The sequence below is a fragment of the Benincasa hispida genome, chromosome 5 (genome assembly GCF_009727055.1).
Source record: "Benincasa hispida cultivar B227 chromosome 5, ASM972705v1, whole genome shotgun sequence".
Taxonomy (NCBI): Eukaryota; Viridiplantae; Streptophyta; class Magnoliopsida; order Cucurbitales; family Cucurbitaceae; genus Benincasa; species Benincasa hispida.
Window position 1 is genome coordinate 51,285,921 of NC_052353.1, and position 10,084 is coordinate 51,296,004.

Here is a 10,084-nt window from a genome sequence, read left to right on the forward strand (position 1 = left end):
AATCAAACACCTAATTTTAAACATTAATTTTATTCATGTATTTAATACTTAAATCAATATTTAAATATTATAAACTTCTCCAATTTCGTTTAATTACGTTAATTATATCGAATATAATTATACAAACCCTAATTTGAAATTGAACAATTCAAATTCAAATCCTAATTTATAATTTGAACATTTTAAATTGAAATCCTAAATTCAAATTGAACACTTCAAATTGAAATCATTTCAAATTCACTCAATTTACTAATTCAAGATGTTCATCTTTTTACGAGCTAGTGGAGGGACCTTATGGGCCTATAGATTATGAGCTCCAACGATTTGAGATTAATTAGCTAAAACTCTTTAGACCAAATTAATCGATATTCGTTAACTATCAAGTCACACCACTATAGCTCGATAGTTGCACTCTTCTCACTATAGATATACTTGTGTCCACTTAATTTAACTATAATCAGTAAGTTGATCCTTCACAGGTTGTTCGTAATAACGATTGGGTCAAATGTTATTTTATCTTCAATTACGTCTTGCTACTCAAGTTCTGCTAATCCTCTAATGAACAATTGGTTTGTGATCCAATCATTAAACTGGATCCCTCTCAGGCCAATGAGAGGGTGGGCCCCTTGTTCAAAACCTGGATCCAACACTTAAGAGAATAACCTTCCTCCTATCCCTAAATCAGGGAGGCGTGAAATCCATCTTGTACCCTATATTCCCAGCTATCTATCCGGTCTTACCCCTAAAATGGGAGGCTTATTGAGCCGACGCTGTTGAACCAACCCTCACCTATACAAACCTAAGGATAATCTCAAATAAACAGGAGTTCATAGTTAACTCAAGATTAAAATAGAGTTACCCAGGTCATCTAAGTGAAATAGTCAATCTTAAATAGTAAACAGTGTTATAAAGTAATAATGAATTATTTCTTGGTCCGATCTTACGCAAACTCATTGCATAGGACGACTCCATTCCTCATGTCAATTCATGAACAAATCAGGATCACTTCGTTTGTAGCACCTTACAATAAATTGTAACAACTACAGAGTGGGCCATATCCAATAGCGTTACCAGAAAAAGGCACCCAATTTTATTCGTATACTATAGACCGTTTTAGCTATTTACTCGAACTTGATCCATCTTTATGTCTCCACATAAAGTTCAGTTATTCATATAATAGCCATGGATCTTAGTTTATTGGATTTAGTCTTTATAAGTGCAATTTACAAATTCAATAACAACTTTATTGAATAAATGTTTAATAACATCTTTATTAATAACAGAAAATGCTTAACTTTAAGAACTGCGAGTTTTAAGACATACAACCCAACAAACTCCCACTTGGACTAAAACTCCAATGGATATATACAAATATAGACAATGTTGAGTTCAATGAGAGAAAACATACAAAAGAATAAATATAATAAACTAGGACATCAGATACCCATTATTTTTTCCACTTGCCCTAGTTCTAAGTATCTCATACTCATAGTCCTACTAGGTGACCCTCGAATACTTTAGCTGAGAGGGCATTTGTGAATGGATCAGCCAAGTTGTCTTGTGAGGCTATCTGTGTGACAATCATGTCTCCTCTGTGTACAATCTCCCTGATGAGATGGTATTTGCGTTCGATGTGCTTTCCACGTTTTTGGCTTCTAGGTTCCTTTGAGTTTGCAACTGTTCCACTGTTATCACAATATAGGGTGACCGGTAGGTGTATATTTGGAACCACTTCCAAATCAGGCAGGAACTTTCCAAGTCATACTACTTCTTTAGTTGTCTCGCTTGCAGCTACATACTCAACTCCCATTGTGGAGTCAACAATACAACTTTACTTGATACTTCTCCACACTACTGCTCCTTCATTTAGAGTGAATACCGACCCTGAAGTTGATTTCCTGGAATCAATATCAATCTGGAAGTCAGAATCAGTGTATCCAATAAGGATTAGATTCTTATATCCATACACGAGCATATAGTTCCTCGTTCTCCGAAGATACTTGAGGATATTCTTAACTGCAGTCCAATGATCATATCCTGGATTGAACTGAAATCTGCTAACAATTCCAACTGCATAGCATATGTCGAGACGAGTACATAATATGACATACATTAAACTCCCTATTACTGATGCATATAGAATCCGTTTCATGACATCAACCTCTTGAGGTGTCTTAGGACTTTGTTCCTTAGACAGATGAATTCCATATCTGAAATGTAACATTCATTTTTTGGAATTTTATATTTTATATCTGGACAACATCTTATCTTTCATTTGGAATTGTGTAGCAAGCCATCTCTTCATGTCAGCCAAAAATTCTACTTCATTTCCTATGAGTAAAATATCATCAACATACAGAACAAGAAAAGCGATATCTTTGTTAACGATTTTCTTGTAAACACAAGGTTTGTCAATATTTTGTTCAAAGTCTTAAGATTTGACCGTAGTGTCAATCTCATATTCCAGGATCGAGATGCTTGTTTCAACCCATAAATGGATCAATTAAGCTTACAAAATTTTTGCTTTTGACCCTGTTCTATAAACCCTTCTAGTTGAGACATATAGATACTCTTCTCAAGAAATCCATTTGCCAGATTTCACAATCATAAAATGCAATTATGGACAAGATTTTCTAATAGACTTTATCATAGCAACCGAAGAGAAGGTTGCTTCATAGTCTACCCCCTCTCTTTGGGTAAATCTTTTTGCCACAAGCCTAGCCTTGTAGGTCTGTACCTTACCAGCTTGGTCTCGTTTTCTTTTGTAGATCCACTTACAACCGATGGGTTTTATCTCTTCTGGTTGATCTACAAGATCCTAGATCGAATTAAAGTACATTGACTCCATTTCAAGGTCCATGACTTTAATCCACCAGCCTTTATCCACATCTTCCATTGCTTGTTTAAAAGTCCATAGATTCTCTAAGCCATCATTTGGTATGATACTTGAGTTTTAGTTAAACCCATGTACCGGTCAAGCTATTGCATAACCCTCCCACTACGTTTAGGCACTTTCAACTCTTGAGAAGGATGTGAAGTACCAGTTTCATCAACAACTCTTGTTGATGGACCTGCTCGATCAACAACTCTTGTTGATGCATTTTTCATTTCTTTGGTCATATTATCTATTACTAGCCTATTGCAAGGTCGATGATTTTTAATGTGGTCTTCTTCTAGAAAAGTTGCATTTGTCGATATAACTATTTTATCATCCTGAGGATCATAAAAGAAACCACCTTTCATATCTTTAGGGTAGCCTATAAATAGGCATACCTTTGAACGTCGTTCCAACTTCTTAGGTTTTTGCACCAACACATGTGTTGGGCATCTCCAAATCCTGCAGTGATGTAAACTACCTTTATGTCCTCTCCTTAGCCCATAAGGTATTTTAGAAACACTTTTCGAGGGAACCATATGTTGGATTTTATATCATAAAACTCGTGGTTTGTAAACAATAAAACTTATTCAGAAAATTTAATAAGTTGTTAATGAAAATATGTATTGCTTATTTCGTTTTAGAAATAAATCCAATAAACTAAAAGATCCATGACTATTACATGAGTACTTGAACTTTATGTGGAGACATAAAGTGGATCAGGTTCGAGTAAATAGTCAAAATGATCTATAGTATATGAATAAGGTTGGGTACCTTATTCTAGTACATTAATGGATGTGGCTCACTCTGTAGTTGTTACAAGGAGTTGTAAAGTGCTATAGATGATGTGATTCTAATTTGTACATGTTATGACATGAGTAGTGGAGGCGTCATGTGCAATGGGTTTGTGCAAGATCGAACCACGAAATCAGCCACTCTTACTTTATAACGTTGTTTACTATTTAAGACTGACTATTTCAAAGCGATGGCTTAGGTAACTTGACCATAATCCTGAGCTAACTATGAACTCTTATTTATTCAAGATTATCCTTAGATTTGCATAGGTGAGGATTAGTGAGACTTAAGGAACAAGAGGTAATCTCGAGGGTAAAACAGACATTTGACCCAATCATTATTATGAACAACCTGTGAAGGGTTAACTTACTAATCATGGTTATATCGAGTGGACATAATATATCTACATTAAGGGGAGTGCAACTATGGGCTTTAGTGGAGTGACCCATTAGTTAACAAATAGGGGTTAATTTGGTGTAAAGAGTTTATCCAATTAATCTTGGATCGTCGGAGCCCATGATCTGTAGGTCCACGAGGTCCCCCTACTAGCTCATAAATGGATTAGCCTTAGAGTAGCATGATAAGTTAATTTGAAACGTTCAAATTATAATTAAGGGAATTAGTAATTATATATGTTATAACTACGTGTTTAATTTTAGAATTAAATAGAATTGTAGAATTAATTAATATTTAAAAATGATTTAAATATTGAATTCATGAATAAGGATTCATGAAGGTGGAATTCATGTAAAATTAATTTAATATTTGATACTAAATTAATTAGAATTAATTAAATTGTTTAATTAGTTATTTATTATTAATTTTATTAGAAAATTAATTTATGAAATTATTTTTTGTAAAATTAATAAAGTTTTTCATTTTTTAAATTAAAATAGATTTTGGAAATCAATTTTAAATTAAAAAAGATTGGAAAATGAAAAGTTGGAAAACTCCACTCATCTTCACCAAGTAGCTCACTCAAAAACCACTTATTCTTGCTTCAATTCTCCAAGCATGAGTTACACACCTCATGCAATCTTCTTCATTGCATAATTGTCCTGTAATAAATAGAGAAGACTGAAGTGGAAATCATGGATGCAAATTGTTCGTACTTGATAAAGTTTTGTTGAAAACTCAAGAGGTTGAAGAAATGTTCTTCAAGTTTCTGCAGTGAGCTTCTTCTCCAAATTCTCTTTATTCAAGCTTATTTTGAGTCTCATAACTCAATCTAAAGCTCCAAGAGAATAGTAGGGAAGGCCTTGAGGTAGTTCACAACAATATTTGGAGAAGATTTGCAACTGAATTCGTGATTCAAAAGGTTATACAAAGGTATGACTTGAAACCCTCTTATTAGTGTATGATCATGCTTTATTTATAACCAAAATTGATGAATTAGAATACTTATTAATCCTTGTTGTCTCCGTTGTATACTGATATACTCCTATTCCATGTTCAATATATACACTGTAGTCTCAACTGCATGTCTCCAAAAAGAACTTGGCAACTGGGCTTAATTCATCATAGAACAAACCATGTATAATGGGGTCCTATTTCTCCTTTCTGCTACACCATTTTGTTGAGGTGTGTCAGGTGCTGTGAGTTGAGACTGGATTCTGTGTTCTATCAAATTGTCCTTGAATTTTAAATCCATATACTCATCACCTCGATTTGATCGAAGTGTTTTAAGCCTTTTACCTGATTGGTTCTCAATCTCAGCCTTATATTCCTTGAACTTTTCAAATGTTTCAGACTTATGATGCATAAGGTAAATATGACCATACCTTGAATAATCTCACCAATGAAGCTGATGAAATATTCATACCCTCATCTAGCTTTAGCATTCATTGAACCACAAAGGTCAGAATGTACCAACTCCAAAGGTTCTTTGGATCTAAGACCTCTTCCAGAAAAAGATCTTTTACTCATTGTATCCTTAAGACAATATTCACATGACGGTAATGAACTGTCTTCTAACTGATTTATATGATCGTTCTTAACCAATCTCTCAATCTTGTTAAGATTGACGTGACCAAGTCTCAAGTGTCAAAGATAGGCATTTGGAGAAATTTTCCATTTCTTATTTTGAGTCTCAGCTGTTTTATACATTTCTTTGTTCAAAATGGCTTTTATCTCAGTCAGTTTTAACATGTACAAGTTATTTTCTAGTTTCGCAGAACAAATTTTGATATCTTTTGAAGTAATGAACACTTCATTATTGTCAAAAGAAATTTTATAATTTTGTTCCAGTAAACATGAGACAGATATTAAATTCCTTTTCGTAGAAGAAATTTAATAAACATTTTCAAGTAATATGTACCTATCTCCTATAAATAACTTCATATCTCCCACTGCTTTAGTTGAAACAACCTCCCCGTTCCTACCTTAAAGGTTAATTCGTCTTCTGTAAATTGTCTCCAGGAAATTGTTTCCTGAGAAAAAATAAAGATATGATTAGCGGTACCTGAATCTATTATCCAGGTCTTTTTATCATTTTCCACTAAGCATGTTTCGATGATAAGTAAATCGTATTTACCCTTTCGTTCGATTTTCGTATTCTCATCTATATAGTTCAAAACTTTAGAGGAGATGGAAGATAGAGGACATTCCTCTGTTAAAACTTGTTTTGAATCATCATTTGCTGTAATTTACATGTTGAATTATTATTACCATTAACTAAAGTAAAAGCGAGTATTTTAGAAGACTTCGATATGCTGAAATTTTAAACATATTCTTATTAGCAAGATGCAACTAAATCCAAATCAAGTTTTAGCAAAAAGTAATAATGTACCCATAATTATTATTTATTTGCAATGACACTATAGTGATTCAGAATAAGTGCTACCGAGGATCAGTAAAATACTCCTTCACTAAAGCAATACATTCTTAAATAAATACTGTCTCCAAAATAACTCTTATTCCTATAGCTATTAAGTTACCATTTTTGGTCAGAAACTACTAACACTTAGTAATTCTATAAGTGTAACCCTCTATTTTTAAACTTCAGAAGTCGGCCCTAACGATGCTACCGAATTGGAGAGTCGAGGTTGGGAATGGACCTAAGAAATCCTATCCATTTCTGGAGTTTGAGTTATTCTGAATCCTATGTTATAATCCTCGAGAGGATAGTCGTCGCTCAACGACTAGCAAAGTTGCCTAAAGTCAACAAGCAGGCGCAACATAGGAATCTCACGGTCCAAACCAATGGAAGAGACCGTAAGACACATTGACATATATCCTTCACCCACTTACTATGAACTACTTCCCCCATTCACCTTGATCTTGATCCATACAAACATTTTTCAAATGGAGGTCACTTCTAGGGTGACACAAAGCATCGTATGAATCTCACGATGTGAACTTTCTAAGGACGTGAGAGTTGAAATCAATATATCACATATTTGATTTTACAATGAACAACTTCCCCTTATTCACCTTGATATTGAATCATACAAATACTTTCCGAGTGGAGGTCACTCCCAGGGTGATACGAAGTATCGCATGAACCTCATGGTGTGAACTTTCTAGGGACGTGAGAATTAAAATCAAAACATCGTATATTTGATTTTACTGTGAAAAACTTCCCTTATTCACCTAGATCTTGATTCATGCAAACACTTTCCAAATGAAGGTCACTCCCAGGGTGATACGAAACGAAGCATGAATCTCGATGTGAATTCTTAGGGACGTGAGAGATAAAAACAACATATCATATATGTTATGAATCTCTCATTGAAGCGTTCTAACAACATATCATATATGTTATTAAATTCCCATTGAAGCGTTCTAACAACATATCATATATGTTATTAAACTCCCACTAAAGTGCTCTACTGATTGTTTGGGTATATTTATACTCAGGTTTATTCCGACCAATTAAACAACCTAAGTTTATGTGGTTTATCCAAGTATAATGCTTATAAATGAATTTAACTTACGTGTCTAGGTGATATACCATTTTATTACCTCACACCGCTTACTTACGCTTATAAAACTAGTTAACAATGCTCAATTATTCGGCTATAATCCCTAGGTAGGAGGTGTTTCATAGACCGTCAACTTAAAAACCTCCAACCTTAGATAGAATTATATACCAGTTGAGTTTGTAATCGTGATTTATAAGATAACGACCTTTTTAACTATTACAACAAGTGTTTAACCTACGTGAGCATGCAACTTATCTTTGTTATGGATTTTAATGTCTAATTCAATTTTATAACAACTTATAAAAACACATGCTTTGCATCCATAACATTCAACAAAGAAATTCAACATTTAATATAACACTTATATTAAACAAAAGAAACCCTAAACAAGCATACTATATATTATAACAATTTGTAACATATATCTAATGCATGGAACATGCTTCCTGTGGTGGGATTTTAAATCTACATGACATACAATATGTACAAACATGTTTTCATTTAAATATAACATACATCACATGCATAAATATTTAAACAACACTAATATGGTTCAACTTTGGCATTCAAAACAAGCAATAATAACTAAATTATTACAAAATAGGTCAAAAGAAGCTTCAAAATTGTTCTGAACCATACGAACTAACCCGAATCGAACTTAAACTGCCCGAACCAGGCCTCCAAACCTTCAAAAGATGTTGAACCGGTCCAAGGATGGCTGAACCGGACCGGAATGGTTGAAAATCGATTGAACCGGACCTCCCACACAAACCGGCTCACGAACGTGCGCGTTGCTGGGCTGGGATGAGCAACGTTGCAATGCTCATCCCAGCGTTGTAATGCTCATCCCAGCATTGCGACGCCTCAGGCTGCATATGAGCAACGTTGCAACGCTGTCTAGCAAAAGGCTTCTTCCAAGTTTTGCTATTGTGCTTGCTTGCTTTAATCATCAAATTACAACCTAATTTCAACTCTATTGCCTAGAAATAAACTACAGACTCTATAGCACACTTGATAGACTCCAAGAGAAATCTAATGCCAAAGTTGACTAAAGCATCATATCATCCTCAAACATGCAATCATAGAAATTCACCCACCAAACTCAAATTAACGTTAAATGAGTGCTTAAATCATTCTCTGATATCAATTGATAGGATGTACAATCATGCAACGGAAGCAATCAGAATCAATAAGCACTCTAATTACATTTAATTTGAGTTCTAAAATCATGCAAAACCAAAATTTTAAGAACATCATACCTTTGTAGAATCCTCCAAATCCAAGTTGCTTTCTTTGAATTCTCAACTTCAAAACCTCAATGAATCACAAAGAGATCTTTCCTGCTATTCCTAGCCTTGAATTTGAGTGGTGGAACTCAAGATTCAAGTGAGATGTGAAGGGATTAAAGAGAGTTTTTTAGGGAAAAAAACATTTTTCAGTAGGAAACCAGTTTTTCCAGCAAAAATTCTCTACATCTCAGAACAAATTGAGGTATTTCGTATCAGATACATGCAACTAATCAGCGTTAATGCTGATAGACACCTCCTTCTTGCTTGCTAATGGGCTAGGTGTTAGAATTAAGTGAATCCAACTCAAGTTTTCCTAAAAAATGGAAAAGCCCAATATCAATCTTTATTTTTCAATATTAAATTTGATTTAATTCAAAATTAAATCAATTTTAAACTTCAATTTCTAGAACTGAATTAAAATTGAAAAATTAAATTGATTTTAATTTAATTAAATTATAATTTAATATCAAATATCAAATTAATCAAACACCTGACTTTGAACATGAATCTTATTCATGTATTTAATATTTAAATCAATATTTAAATATTATAAACTTCTCCAATTTTGATTAAATTTGATAAATTAAATGTTAATTATATCGAATATAACAAATCCTAAGTCAAAATTGAACAATTCAAATTCAAATCCTAATTTAAAATATGAACATTTCAAACTGAAACCTAAATTCAATTTGAACACTTCAAATTGAAATCATTCTAAATTCACTCAATTAACTAATTCAAGATGTTCATGTTTTACGAGCTAGTAGAAGGATCTTATGGGCCTACAGATCATGAGCTCCAACGATTTGAGATTAATTGGCCAAAACTCTTTAAATCGAATTAATAAATATTTGTTAACTACCGAGTCACACCACTATAGCTCGATAGTTGCGCTCTTCTCACTGTAGATATATCTGTGTCCACTTGATTTAACCATAATCAGTAAGTCGACCCTTAACAGGTTGTTCGTAATAATGGCTAAGTCAAATATTGTTTTACCCCTGAAATTATGTCTTGATCCTCTAATGAACAATTGGTTTGTGATCCAATCACTAAACCGGATCCCTCTCAGACCAATGAGAGGGTGGGGCCCTTGTTCAAGACATGGATCCAACACTTAAGAGAATAACCTTCCTCCTATCCCTAAATCGGATAAGCGTGAATTCCATCTTGCACTTTATGTCCCCAGCTATCTATCC